General features: G+C 40.1%; 1 protein-coding gene across 1 annotated transcript in view; it reads right to left on the minus strand.

Moving 5' to 3' along the window:
* Positions 1-14,759, minus strand: part of LOC115356612 (uncharacterized) — a gene marked incomplete at its 3' end in the record, with an annotated part of 42,285 nt that overhangs the window by 9,382 nt on the left and 18,144 nt on the right. The gene's annotated exons all lie outside the window — the stretch shown is intronic.

Consider the following 14,759-nt stretch of genomic DNA (forward strand, 5'->3'; position numbering starts at 1 on the left):
CTTAAATTGTCATAGCTCAAAAATGGTAAAAGATAGCAAAATCATGTAAATACAAGATTTATAGATCCAAGTCTTGTGACTCGTTTAAACCCTGAAAAAAGTCTGTAACTCAAACTATGTCCGAGCGGCGTTACTTCAAACGGGTGTGGGTTTTTATGGATTTCTCCATTGGATTGAATGTGGATTTCTCTGTCTGCCTGCATTTTGGTCTGATCATGACACAGCTGCTCATGTATGAGCGCAGTACTCATGTCACTCACACACTAGGACATCCTGGGCCTTTCAAAATAAAAGCCCAAAACTCTTTCCAACTGAAAGCACAGAAAAATACCCTTACGAATGGGAAAAATGGATAAATTGTCTGCACTTCGATGACACAAACATCGTGGCGGACCGGCACCGGTGCGAGGGCCGACCAACGCTGCTTGCAGCTTTAATTCCAATTGTTGCTGGTATTGGGTCAACATCCAACACATTTATTTACAAAGCAGTAACAAATCATAGGCATCAGCAGTATGAACTCCTTATAAACCTTATCCAGAGGGCTTATTAATTTCCATTTTAAGTGCAATGACATCATTAAGGTCTTTGTTTGTCCAAAGAAACACACCCTTATTGAAATTTGGTCACTATTTTGAGAAGCAACAAGTAATCTTATAGTTTTTTGCAGACAACCCAAAAAACTGTGTTACAAGGCAATCTTTCAGAAAGCAGTTCAGTTGAATAAATAATTGTTGACAATGTCAATTAGTGTAAATGTTTGTCTTATCTTAACACAGAAACCCTAAGGACAGGGGCGCCGCCAGGAATTTTGGGCCCCATGAAAAAAAAAAAAAAAAAAAAAAAAATATATATATATATATATATATATATATATCTCGATGATGGTTTAATAATTTTATGGTTTAATAATTTTAGAATTTTATATTAGTTTTTACCTATTTTTTGGGGCCCCTGTCAGGCAAGGGCCCTTGGAATTGTCCTAACTTTTGCCCATATACGGCGCCCCTGCCTAAGGATGAAAAATCTTGAATTAAGAAAAATAATCTTGTTTAGTGGCTCTGATTTTTAAGATCTTTTCACTCAAATCAAGAAACAAACAAATAATGAAATAAGAATTGACAAGCTCGTATTGAGTTAATTGACTTCACACAGAACCTGAAAGTGTTTTATGACTTATTTCAAGACATATCTCACTTTTGTAAAGACCAGATATCTTTTCTTCTTTCAAGAAATCTTACCAAGTGAAATTATCCTCCTGTACTTATTCCTAGCTGGTATCTTCTCAAATCAAGTATTTATTTTTTCTGTCTAGATTTTTGCGGTGTTTAGCGGAATAGAAAATGTAAAATAGATATTTGATATTTTACAGCTATAAAGTGGCATACAACCCGTCCACCTCATTGCAAATGAAGAGAAGAAGCGACCTCTGAGCGCGCTCTTTAAGCTTTGCATCAAAGAGGTTATATTTTGGAAATGTAACAGGATTGTGGATGAGTGGAAAGCATTTGCAGATGATCATTAAATCATCCATTGTTGACCAAAACCACACAGCGTGGGTTCAAAGAGCCTGACTTCCCAGCTCCCCTTGAAGCCTCCCTCGTCCTCCTCCCCTCATCCCTCCACCTCTCCTCTCCTCCTCTCGCCTGCCTTGAACTCTCCTCTTTGATCTCCTCTGTTATATCCTCTCCTCCTCAGACTCCCCCGTCCTTTAGTAACCCCCGCGTCCCATCTTCTGTGGTGGCTTCACCTCGATCCTCATCTCCCCTCTCTTAGTGCTCCTTAGTGCTGCTCTGCCCTTGTACGCTCCCCTTTTTTCCCGCCTTTCATCCCTTCTTTTATTTCCTCACCTAATATTAGAGTCCTTGGGTGTGAAAAACACTGACGGTAAAGCAGGATCGTTCACAGGCATTGCATAAGTCAGGATTTTTTGATATAGTACTTTATCACAAGGGAGTTTTGAGGGATGTTAGATACTATATCCTTTACATATCATCATATAAAGTAAATTAAATATATATGACACATCATCCTGCACTGTGTACATGCCTCACAAGTCTCCTGTTCACTTGACCTGCATGTCTTACCACAGGGCGAGCCAAACAGAAGTTGGCAGGAAAACAGCTGGACCCCATGGCAATGACTGACCTTTCTGCCCGAAGGAACAAAACAACATTGAATTAGTGTTTTTAAAGCGCTTAAAATAGTTTTGTGGCTGCATTCTGTGTTTAATTTCAGCAAATTTTCAAATTAAGGCTTGCATCTGGGGCCAGAAAATCAGAATTGCACAGCTCTCTCGATCTGCAATCAGGAAATTTTTACCTCCCGCAGGTGGAGATGTGTGATGTGTGTGTTATCACAGACGCAACCCTGTGTCCTCCAATTTCCCACTTTTTTGGGGGGAATTTTTCAGTATTTGTGTCGTCTCCTTAAACTTCACAAAACTTCCACAACTTGCGCAACTAGTGCTCGTCCTCGGTCTTTGGCAGCTGTTTTTTTTCTAGAGGTGTAAGAAGAGTCCTGCGGTCACGACGCACTTCCTCCTGATTAGGCACCCAGCGGACCGTCGTGTTGAACCAACACCCTCGCTGTCAGGGGCCCGGAGCCGAGAGCAGCTCAGGCTCCTCACAGGCCTCCTCTGTCCGGAGCCGTCCAGAGAGGTCACAAGCTTCACAAACAGCAAACCGGACACGGACGCTGCAAAAATCTCCATCTCAACAAGTCATTTAGACGGATACTCAGTTTTAAAATCTTGTTTTTCCTCAATGACATGAAAAAATCTGCCATTTGTTTCAAAAGCGGTTTCTCTTAGAAGAGTTGAAACAACAAAACATGTCCAAAAAGGAGCAGAAAGAAGCATATGCATATATTTTTATACATGTTCTGGGAACATGTATAATAATCTGTTAAAACAAAGCAGAGAAAGGCAGATCAGCCCACCAGGATCAAGAAAATGACACTTGATTAAACATTAATTTGCACTGGAAACAAATGGGAAAATTTCATCCCACTGGCAGATTTTTTTTTTTTTTTTTGTCTGTTTTTTTTTTTTTTTTTTTTTTTTTTTTTTTTTGTATTTTTGTATTTTTTATTTCAAGAAAAACAAGATTTTTAGCCTGAATATGAAACGAAAAGACTTGGAGGTGGAGCATACATGTGCAACTGCTCATGTCTCATCCATCCATGCTTGTATCTGTCCTCTTGAAAATAAATAATGCAAATACAGCTGCTACATATACAGTACATATAGTTTGTAGTACATATACTATACATATAGTATGTAGTACATATACTGTACATACTGCAGGACGCCGCTGTCCCTGAAGATGGTAAGGGTGAGGAAAAAAAAAACATTTCAATGGAGTCCAATAACATTTCACATTATCAATATACATTTACCTTATAGGGGTCGGGTCATGATACACTGGTATTGACAATAACTGTGTTATTTAAAAGATGAAATATTGATATTGTATCAATAATGTGCCTAGGATAATACCGTGTAAATAATCCAGCACATGTTGAATTATTTCTGTTTCTTTCTCGCTTTGTCTCCCTCTCCCAACACACACACACACACACACACACACACACACACACACACACTCACACACACACAACGTGGTTACACTCCACCAATTCGTATTGAATGTCATTCATTTGCCAAAAAGAGACCAAATGCACAATAAACCAGGGCCGAAACCACCATTTCAGCATTGGGGGGGCGGGGGCAGATATGCCTGAACATTGAATTTCTAATATATTCCAATATATTTTTTTGGGGGGGACACTTTTGGAGTGCCTGAATATTGGGGGGGACTTGTACCTCTCAATGTATATGGGCAACTTTAAAAATGAATTTGACTGCTAGCATTTTTTTCATGTCTAGATTTTTCAAATTGTCCACAGACATCATGATATCATTATCGTGAATTCTTTTGGCCACGATAATCAGCTGCCATCAGGATCTGTCAAATACGTACAGTGAAGTTATCCATCGTCTTTTCCCATATTTCCCACCAATATTCAAAAAGTCCAACAGGCTTTAATGGCCTGACATTTCACGTTTTCACACTGAACAGTAATTCAAGGGACAAAATTAACAACAGATAATTTATTGACGATATGTCATAAAACTCGACTGATAACTGTTTGATAAGTAATTAGTTAACATAAATAATGATAATGATTCAAAACAAATTGCATACAACCAGTTGCATAGGAGTTAAAATAGGAAGTGAATGAACAGTGCATCATAGTCTACTTTACATAAACTTTCAAAAATATGTTTATTATTGTTTATATCATTGTATTGATTTTGTTGTTATTCCGATGATTTGTGTTGTTTTTTATATTTATTTTTATGTATATTTTTGTGCTTATATTCTATCTTGTCTTTTAGCCTTACACTTGTGATATGCATATTTAAATGTACATTCTTCACAGTCTTCCCTTCTTATTCTGTGGTGTTTGTCATTGTGAGGTGCTGCTGGAAACTATATTACACTGACTGAGGCTAAAGACATCAGCCGCGTCTCTCGCCTGTTTCATTTCCAACATGGCAGCTCGGCGCCGCCTCGGTGGCAGCGGACGCTCTCGACACGGTCGTGGCCCCGAGCCGTGTGAAGCCAGTTTTCCTCTTTTTGACTTCTCCTCTTGTTCAGGCCTCCTTGATGTAATGAGTAAAAAAATACTCACTGGACTCGCAGGGTTTATGTGCTATGGCGGCTTTTCAGGAATGATTCTTCTCTTTGCACAGCGTACGATGGGGCTGTGTACTTTACTATGTCGTGAAGAAGCAACCGGATGTGCGCTGAAACCGTCACCGAAACATTTATGAGACGTTTTCCTGCAAGAATACAGGCCGTCACGTTCTTCGCTGCCATCAATATTGAGCAGACACTCGCACATAAAAACAAAAGGCTTCTTCCTCATTATTGATAAATTCGCCCCGCTCTTCCTCAAGAGCGCTGCCGCGTTGCACGGCTTAAAAATGAAACACGTTTCCCGTGTTATGATGGCGATGGGAATCCCCTGTGGCTTCAGAGCGTCGCGCCGACACCGAAACACGATAAAAAGCGGGCGAGAAACCGGGGAAACCGGCGTGTCAGCCGCGCCGGGCGCTGCTCCGGGCACGCCTGAATCCCCTTTAATATTAGAGAACCTGAATGCAGGGAAATACTGTGCGACTTATGCAACAAAAACACGCGCTAAGCACTCGGCGTTTGTCACGGCGCTCTCTCTCTCTCTCTCTCTGCAGGATGGAGGAGTTTAACCACACAGGGCATTTCGCAGCGTGAGGCTTTTTAATGAGGGAGAGAGAGTGAGAGCCTATATCCAAGCTGTGCTGCCATCTCTGCAAAACAACATCTGCCATGATCACACACACACATACACACAGTGGCTATCAAACTCCAAAGATGCCATTTGCATTGCATAAAACATAGCACACGGTTGTTGGAAGTCGTGCCTGCGAGCGCTGCGAGCCGGAGCGGAGAGGTGTTGTGTTGTGTATCAGCGCACAGAGGCCCACACAGCGCTGACAGCGAGAGGCCTGCGTCTGCGGGGATGATTCCTGTATTTCCTGCGCTAATCAGACAGCTGCAGCTACTCCGGCGGCGCACGTACTGTACATTAACTAGCGGATGCATAATCCACAGTCTATATATGAGTATGAGGTGCCATGCGATCGTGTTATCCTCTTCTTCATGCGCCGTGAAGGCATTTCAAGCTGCACGAGGTCGCTTTGCACAATGGCGGCCACTGTTATGGCTTCATTTCTATCCCTGTTTTTTTTTACTTTTGCACGCTATGTGTTCTGTTTCATTTGAGGGAAAAAGATTGTGTGTGCTTTTTTTCTTTGCTGCACCACAGCGCCGCAACAGGGTGTTTTTTTTTTTTTTTGTTTGTTTTTTTTTTCGGGGCGGTGTTTTTAGGCCATGTTCGACACAGATAAGACCCACAGTGAAGGTTAAACCCGCGGGAAGACGTTCTGGTATCAGCTGAAAGAGGCTCGTTTTGGTTCATTCTGTCTCCCAACATGGGAGACAGAAGGATGTTGGTGAATACATGATTGCATGTAAATAAGTATGCATGAGAAATGGTCTGATCTTGTCATAAACATACAATGTGTGGTTGTTCAATTATGAATCTGGTTTTGACAGGTGAGGTGTGAGTCGAGGAACACTCCAAGATATTTTCAGGTTTCTGCTCACCGTAGCCATGACGGATCACCGTTATTGACAAAGCAACCGAACGCTGCAAGCTGTGAATCTGTGTATCTGTGTAAATATGTAACAGATGGATTGGAGCTTTAGACACAAATATTTCACATGGAATTGATCACATTGATTCAGAGAAACCACAGTGAGAGAAGCCCAAACAAAACATTTTTTTTCCTGGCAAAGCAACTTACTGTAGATTGAAACAAACAAACAAACAAACATACAAACAAAAAAAAAACTATAATTATTTAGGCAAGCTTTTTAGCCTCCGGACCCACCAGGGCCATCCAAGTACACTGCAAAAAAATGTGACTAATGGTAAAATTACAGCAACAAGTGACACATAATATCACTGAATATCATTGAAAAGTTTGATAAAAATGTTCTGGAAAACTTGTTTACATGTAGACAATAAAAGTAAATTCAGATTAAATTAAAAAAAAAACAAACAAAAAAACAACCCTTTTGAAATGTGTTGGACGGCCCAGTGTTGTAGATATTTATGACACCAGCATGTAGCTAACAGGACCACGCAGGGAGGCATCACCCTGTCCACCTCGCCATCGATCGGTGCATTAATTAGTCCTCAGATTATTGATCAGAGACCATCACAGTCCAGGAAACCTGAGCAGGAGTCAATCGACTATGCCGAGAGGGTTCTGGAAAGCCAAGGGCAAAAATAAATAAAGAAATAAATACGTAAAAATGTAAAGCTTGAAGGGGAGCGTCGTCGAGTGCAGATGGACAGAAGGATGAACACACACACACACACACATACATTTGCATGGGTGTGCATGCCTCCACTTTCTAATGCCTCCAGTTCAGTGACTTTTTAGTGTAATGGCAAACACACGGTGCTTATAAGTCAGAGATTATGCAGATTGATTCCTTACAGTAGGTATAATATGTCATATAGTCGTTGTTTGTATCGTAACCTAAACCCTCTCTGGCCCTGCTGATGCGGCACATAAGTATCAGGTTAAATACAAGAAATGATTATCGAAGCACATGATCTCAGGGTATGGATCTACAACCCCTCACAGCTAAAAAAAAAAAAAAAAAAAAAAAAAAAAAAAAGTCTTCTTTTGGCCCATTTCCAGACAACAGAGATCAGCAAAGCAAAAAAGACTAAAAAAAAAAAAAAAAATACACATATTATGCTGATTTTGGAGGCAGATGTCCCCACTCATGACATTTACATGAGACTTGCTTTTAATTTAATAATAAAATTTCCACAATTCTTGACATGTTTTCTGCGTGGTGCAAATCCTAAGGCCCTAATTATGGTACTGTTGAAATAGACCTATGATGAACTGGCAAAGATTAGTGGTGGTGCAGCACATTAATGCACAATGTTCAATTATTTCAGCAGGACTGCATTTTAGTTTCCTCAGTCACTTGAGTCACTGCAGGCTGCTGTACAGGTTGAGGTCTGCAGCACAAGCTTCAGATGCAGGACTTTGATCAGATATGGCTGCTAAAGCTGGCGTTGGTAACAGCGTACGTTATGAGCCCATGTGCGTCCCACCAACATGCAGGCATTTTCTGCTTCACGATGGTGGTTAGGCGGAAATCCTGATGGGCATGTGACCCCCCCCCCCCCTCCGGTCCTGGGTAAAAGGATAGCTGTCTCCTCCAAAAATCATTGGAGACAAAACTATATAATTCTAAATCATGCAATATATTTTGGAAGCACTTTGTGTTAATTCTAGATGGAAAACAATGTGTTTTTACATTGAGAAAGATGGACTTCCCTTTCATGGTACACAGTGGTTTGGTCCACTGCACTCCGAGTGTGTGAGTGTGTGTGTGTGTGCATGGAGCAAACTCTACATGATCAGAGTTTCTAGGAAGTTGTCATTCTGCAAAGATGGAGCTTGACGTGACAGACAAGTTTCCTCACGCCTCTCGTTGAATAAAACTCGTTTACCGGCTGCATTTTGTCACTTGGTTATCTGGAGGTTGCAGTGAAACCTGCTTATTATTTATGTTTGCTTATGCCTGCTTATTAGTTATTTCTGATAACAAACACGTTGTTTATTTATAAAGATTATAAAGGTTTTCATACCCAAATACTCAGTTTTGTAGATGGTAGCAGTAATTCAAAACCACCAGAGCCACTAAGGACTTTTATCTTTTTACCAGTCTGATCCTTTTTAACCTTTTATTAGGCTGATATTTTATTTGTTTTTTAATCTGAAACCTCCCGAGATCCTGTCCAGCTGCAGACCTGTGATTGACCTTTCTCAGATAATCTGTGTAGGAACTGGATTTGTTATTTGCACCTCTGGATTTGAGTTGAGTGTAGCTGTTTGTTATGGGTCCTAAGAAGTCCATTTTCATTTTTCTGAATTTTGTGTTGATGATTTAGGAACATTTTGTCATCAGAAAATGTCAAATTTACAGTCAAAGAAAGCGCATCATTAGTTCTAAAACTGGCAACGTGGTCGCACTGCTGATAGTTTGTTGAAAATAAAAATTCAACTTACTCGGCTACAGCCACTGTTCCAGTTACTTTACCTACTGTTTACTCCAATGACTGATTCACCTTCATACATGGCTTTGTCTTCAAGTACTACTTCAACTACTTTAAGTACTACTTCAACTATTTTAAGTCCTGCTTCAAGTAGGGGAGAGTGGGGTAAGTAGTGCCAATTTTTACTTAAAGTGCCTTTAAAGCGAGGGGATTACAGTAATGCCTGCAACTAAAATATGCACATATAGTTTAGGATGTTGTGCATCCCTGGGAACAATCACTTTGGATCTTATATAAACTGTTTGAGAAATATAGCTTTCGAAAAAAAAAGTGGTTTTGTGGCACAACTTGCCCCCGGTGTGGGGTAAATTGTGCCATTAGGGAGAATACACTGGGGTAAATTGTGCCATTGATAATTGAAGTAAAACAGATAATTTTAATCTTACAAATGATAATGCTATATAAAAGCAAAACAAATTCAATACAAAATTATTTATTTAACATTTATTTATTATTTTAACAAGATCACAGGCCACTTTCCCATAACAAGGCCTAGCGCCACATGAACACATACCCAGAACAAAATAAAAATTCCAAAATGAGCACCTGCAAATCATCTTCATCTGAATCTGAATAGTTTTAGTGATCAAAGGTAAGAAGACAATGTACAATAACAATAAAATACAATAAAGTAATATATAGTATATAATCACAAGTTGTGCCACTGGCACAAATTACCCCAGGCCCTTTGGCACAAATTACCCCAAGCCCACCATTTTGAAAAAAAAAAAAGCATCCCCCAGCTGTTTTGAGCTAACATCATGCTAACTGTGTAGACTCATGGCGTAGCTTACTAAAGTACTAAAACCTGTGTGAACTGTTTTCAAAGTTTTCTATAATTGTTCAAACACAGCAATCAAAAAACCTTGATCATAGAAATTTTACTCTGGAGGGCAAAAAAAAATGTTTTTTGAACTTAAATGTGCTTACCTCTCAAGCCATGTGTCTCCCTTCTTTGCAGGATGAGTGAAATGGATGCCTCTTCAAAAATATGTGATCACATGACCAACTTCTTCTATGGTTTTCTAGATAACAGGGGTGGCACTACTTGCCCCTTGGCACAAATTACCCCACTCTCCCCTACTGTAAATGTTTGAGGAACTTACTGTACTTAAAGTGGATGAAAGAGTTGAAGCAGTCCTCAAATCAGATGAATCAGTACTCAAGTTTTTGAAGTAGTATTTAAAGTAGTTAAAGCAGTACTTACTACTTCAGCTGTGTTAAGTACTGCTTTAATGTTATATCAAACAATTAAATCAACTACTGCTTAATATTTCAATTGTCTCTGCTTTTTCAAGCTAAAGCAAGCACACTCAAATGTATCCTTTTCGAGTTTATTTTTATTTTTCCCCATTAGCAAGTGTTGGCTTATTTTAATGCTCAGCTGGGCTAAAAATGACTCATATGTTTTATTTTGCTCTTGGTGACTAGAGATGTTCGTTGTCCGCACGATTGATAGTTCTGTTGTTGCCTCCGTGCAAAAAAATGGCATCCACACACCACTTCTGTTCAGCCGCCTCCTGTGTGTGTCTGTTATGCAAAAGGCTGCACATGTCGGATCAAAGCAGAGTTAGAATTTACACACTGAAGGCGGCCAAATGTTTGTGCTGGAGGGCCAGATCTGGCCCACGGGCCGCTGTTTTGCCTTCCACTCCCATAAACAGTCGTGATATGCAAGCCTTTGCTGTGGCCTGTGGATCTCTCTCTCTCTCTCTCTCTCTCTCTCTCTCTCTCTCTCTCTCTCTCTCTCTCTCTATTTGTTTTCATATTTGGTTTCCTTCTTGGGTCAGAAGCCTGTACAATATTGTTTAAAAAAGCAATTTAAAGCAATTTAAAATCTTCTCGGGAAATAAAAGTTATTTGGTTTCATAAAGCTGATTGCTGTTTTTTTAAGTTAATTCTAATTACAGCAGTGAATTAATTTAAATCTTAATTGCTTCTCATATTTCTCAGTTATGGCTCAAAGCTCTCATATAGAGCCTCAGTTGGACATTCAAGAGAAACTGACTGGACAAGGAGGAAACACTGGACGCACAATAACGAGATCTCATGTAGGAATCATACTTCTCAGATTTGTAGAGTCTCATTTCACGTTCTCCTCTTCAGTGTAACCGAGACATGGACGAGATCAGGGCTGGACGATGATGAGATCTCCTCTGTTCAGTTCAACTTCATTTGTCTCAAGGAACTCTCTTAAGATCATTTCATTTTCAGCTTTTTATTGGCCTTTAGGAGCACTTAGTCGTGTCTGATTTATTGCTCCTAAAGGCCAATAAAATCAGACACAAATGATCACAGAATGAGTCAAAACTGCACCCAATGATGACTGTAAAAAAAGATTTTACTGTTTAGTTCACCATCCCTTTAACATTTTCTTCGCTGCTGTGCCTAAAGTCGACGTGTGATCCAGTGAATCCAGACACCTACACTCTTAAATTGTCCCTGAACATGTCCTTTTTCCTCCAAACGGTGCACCTAAAGTTGGAAACAAATCTTTCTTATGCATTCCCCTTTACTTCTAACATTATTTAGCTGGCCTTAATACATACTCCGCCATTTTTCACGTACCTCACCACGCCGTGCCGCCCAGGAGATTCATCACCGAGCTGCAAAAACTTACAGATTCTCTATTTGCTGTCGACTGGTTTTGAGGAGCAAAAGAATATCCAATCCAATCCAATCCACTTTATTTATATAGCACAATTTTGACAAACATAAGGTTTTCCAAAGTGCTGCACAACAAGATAAAACACCACAAGATAACACAATAGGAGCAGAATAAAAAGGTAAAATACACAATAAGATCACACGATAAAATAAGATAAGATCAAATAAAATAAAATAAGATAAAATAAAATAAAATAAAATAATAATAATAATAAAAAAATAAAATAACATAAAATAAAATAAAATAATATAATATAATATGCAATAATAAATAAAATAATAGTACAATTATAATTTAAATAGAATAAAATAATGTAAAATGCACTGCACGCACAGCATAAAAAGAAAAAGCATGCACACATAAAATCATAAATCATAAAATCACAAATCCTACAGAATATGTGGTGTGTTAATGTACAAGACAAGCTCCACCAGTCTAATACTCTGATCAAGTTCAAGACCAAGATTTTTATGGAAGCACCTTTTAAAGCAGGTTTCATTTCAACAGTGCACACAGCACCCTCTGCCCCCCCCCGGGGTTCATTTAGAGAGCCACCTCATCATCTCTGTGGGTGAAGGTGGCTCTCTCTAAACACCCGCTCTCTCCCCTAAGAGACCTGCCTCTGATAGGATCCATTATCTCCCATTGTTTTGGAAGAGCTGATCGTGTCGAGCCGAGCGGCCCTAATTGTAACATTTGCATAAAACGGAATAAATGAAGAACCGAACCAGAAAGGCTCTCGGCGCATTTGCATCCAAATTAGATCGGGCCCACGCAGGCTAAGACAATTGTTTGTCCCCATTTTCCTCGCCCCTCCTCTTCTTCCTCCTCTTTGCTGTCATCAAACTCCCTCAGCCTTTCATCGCGGCGTAAAAGTTTGCCGCTAAAAGCAACGTGTGGCACCGCGGTGGGAAGTGTAATAAATCATATGCAGATTATTTAGAGAGTGGCAGCAGCCGCAGAGAGAGGGGAAAGACACTCTGACAGAGATTTCCCTTTAGGTGTGTTTCCAGCCATCCATGGGTGGTGAACTCTGCTTTTTATGCATTACCGATAAGCAGTAAATCACTTCTGTGTGCAGCCATGCTTTATTTACTGGAATCGGTGTTTCACCTTAGGAGAATACTTCAAACCGTTCCCCCAATCTCTCTCTCTCTCTCTCTCTCTCTCTCTCTCTCTCTCTCTCTCTCTCTCTCTCTCTCTCTCTCTCTCTTTCTTCGCCACTAAATCAACCTCAGGCTTCGTCTCGGCTACGTCTTAAAAAAGCTGTCGCCCTTCAAGTCTCAGGCAGTATGATGATTCATTGGCTCCATCTCTGAGTGCTTTACCTTTTAAAAGATCATAAATTAGCCCTAAATTTCACGTCCACAAAGACTGTATTATTTGTTCACTATGCTAAATTCCACCCTGTAACATATTGATCAGTCAGCTGTAGTTTGTATGCCGGAGCTTTGCCGATTTGCCCTCTGTTTCTGGTTTATGTGCTGTTGGGGGGGAAAATGGGGCAATCCCTTAGGAAAAAGTCCCTTAGTGTGAGTTTTGTTGTGTTTTAACCTCTTCAGGCTGTATTTCTCCCTCCCTGATTGGCTAAAATGAATGTGTGAACAGTTTAAGGATGAAAATTCCCATGGGTCAATGAATTTCTTCAAAGCTGTAGGATTAAAAAAAAGACGGAGAAAGTCAGGGAATTTGATAAAGTCTTGGGATTCGTCGTGGAATATCATGGGATTTTGTCCGCTTCAAGTAAAAAAAAAAAAAAAACAAATAAAGAAGTGACTAATTTGGACTATTCATAAAAATAAAAATCTTCCATGGTGCTCATCTGTAGATACAACAGAAAGATAGACTTAAATTTCAAAAGAAAACCCCTCTGAATCTGTGTTTGCAAAGTTTTGGTCAGGGACAGAAATCTTGTGCCGTTAATAGAGATTGCGGAAATTCAGCAGTTTAGTCCTGGGAAGTCGGGGGAAAGTTTTACATGAGGGAGAAAGGGGATCCTTCAAACAGCCAATTTGTGTGTAGACTTTGTTTCCGATGAGCCAGCGAGGCTACATCTCGTCCGCATTCATGTCACATGGCGGTGCAGCAGACCCATCCAATTAAAGAGTTCAGTTTCCTGTCATCGCACATAGACACACACTGACATGCTGTGGTTAATGCTGCACACAGGGAGCGCACGTGTCCCAGATACCTTATGTATTACAGGTAAGGCAGCACATGTGCCTGGGAATATATTGCCGAACCTTGACTTGTCCCTAAAGGTTACATCAAACTCTCCTTTGCTCTTATTTTTAATTCTTTCCCTCTAACGAAGGGGTGGGCAGCCTTTTTGGTTCAAGGGCTGAATAGAAAGTTGAAGGTAAGAGGCTACGTTTCAACTTGTAGTGTTAATTTAGTTTATATCAGTGAAATTTGTTTCAAAACATATTCAGTTTACCACCATGATTTTCCTTTTCAAATTCCCTTTTTTTTTTAATCAGTTGATTAATTATCGCTGTTTCATATATTCAGAACTCATCACCAGTGTGTAATGTTAGATCTCAGTGGGAACAGTGCAGTTATCCCGTCCAGCTTTTTCCAGTCTAGTAGTATTTTTGAAGTGGAAATGCTCAGTATGGCATGCAAATGTTCATCAGCTCAGTTTTCACAAAATAAACAGCTCCAGAGAGGTCTGAGTTACCTGCCTCATGAACAACACAAAGTCTAAGCATTCAAAACAAAGGTACCGAGGTCTGAGGGCTGGATGAAACTGTCTCGTGGCCCGGATCTGGCCCCTGGGCCTTATTTTGCCCACGTGTGGTCTAACAGGATAACTGTAGAGTCAAATGAAATTGCATCAGAGCACTATGGCTCTGACCCTTGTGCTGTTACCGCTGGTTCTTATGACGTGTATGAGCTTGGAAGAGGAAATTATAATCTCTCCAAATCATCAGGTGTTACGGATTTTCTCAGATCACTAATCACGAATCCTGGCTGCGAAAACTGGAATGCCATTTATTTACATCTTCTCAAATTTGCAGTGAACATTCATGACTCCTGAAGGAAGAACCCTTCCTTTGGTGTCCACCATTCCCCCAGCGCCACCATCAAGCTGAGCTTCCAATTTGTGAATGGGATAATGTTAGCACTCATTTAATGCTGCATTTGGGCGAGTCTCATCAATTAACTCACCAGAAAAATCAGAAAAATATCTCATGAACACTCGGTTACCGTGCATCTGCTCCAACGTCCAGAGGATGGACAGATGACATCGTCCATTAGAAGATGTAAACGATAAAGCCATTCATTCATTGATTCATTCATTCTGAGCCGCTTATCTGGAGCCGGGTCG

The sequence above is a fragment of the Myripristis murdjan genome, chromosome 24, assembly GCF_902150065.1.
Source record: "Myripristis murdjan chromosome 24, fMyrMur1.1, whole genome shotgun sequence".
In the NCBI taxonomy this organism is placed as follows: Eukaryota; Metazoa; Chordata; class Actinopteri; order Holocentriformes; family Holocentridae; genus Myripristis; species Myripristis murdjan.